Genomic DNA, 934 nt, shown 5'->3' on the forward strand with positions numbered 1-934 from the left:
CTGGGGCCCTCTCCGTTCGGGGGGGGGGGTGATTTCTCGTTTTCTGTCTCTCTGTCTCTCTGTTTTTCTGGCAAGCGCACGCACCCTATGGCAAAATCCTCTCCAAAAATAAAAAAGTAATTGTCCAAAGATTTGTCCTTGTCTGTTTTTGGACCAAAGTCCTCCACCGTAAACATGCTTGCCAGATCCTGAGTCAGGCCAAGAAGCATCCGATTTGATTCCCTTGTTTGTATTTATTGGAGCTGGAGGTCCTCGAGCAGCACTGTATCTTCTGTGTTTGGCACTGTTCAATCCACATGTCTCTTGGGACAGAAAGAATAAACCTGAACCCTGGAGCAAGCTGGGTCCCAATGGTCAATACAAGTTTTACTCAGTGAATGTGGATTACAACACCCTGACGAAAGAAGGTCCAAACTTCTAAATGAAATGTTTCACTATAAAGCTGCTTATAATAAAGGTCTTCCTGAAGCCATCTGCAGTTTTCCACTTAGCCAGTAAATATTTCTCCTCTAAATGCATGAAATCATTTTAATGCATTCAGATTTATACTAGTTAATAAACATCTGAAACTTTAAAAAGTAATCATCCAAATTATTTATATTTCCTTAGTCTTTCTGAGAATATTTTCTACAGAGAATATTTTCTATATTTTTTAGCTAATATTTCTTTTCCTATTTTTCACCTATTTAATGATTATTTTGGGGCTGACACTATAGTACAGTGGTTAAACACTGTGCATTAGGAACTGAATCTTTTTTTAAGAAAATAATTATTTTACTGGGATCAGCAGATGGTATAATGGTTATGGTGCTGGACTCCCATGTAGTCAACTGCAGTTGGATTCCCGAACCCAGTGGCTTAAAACTCACACTGGTTGCGTGTGCATGGGTGCCCGAGAGGAGAATGAAGTCAGAGGGATTGCAGCGTGGCCATC

The 934-nt window shown here is 40.0% G+C and overlaps 1 pseudogene; it reads left to right on the plus strand.

The window, feature by feature from the left end:
* LOC114008342 (cytochrome c oxidase subunit NDUFA4 pseudogene) overlaps positions 1-421 on the plus strand; it is a 3,801-nt pseudogene extending 3,380 nt beyond the window's left edge.
* Positions 422-934: the final 513 nt, after the last annotated feature.

Source organism: Tupaia chinensis, unplaced genomic scaffold, assembly GCF_000334495.1.
Source record: "Tupaia chinensis unplaced genomic scaffold, TupChi_1.0 Scaffold000320_2, whole genome shotgun sequence".
Lineage (NCBI taxonomy): Eukaryota > Metazoa > Chordata > Mammalia > Scandentia > Tupaiidae > Tupaia > Tupaia belangeri.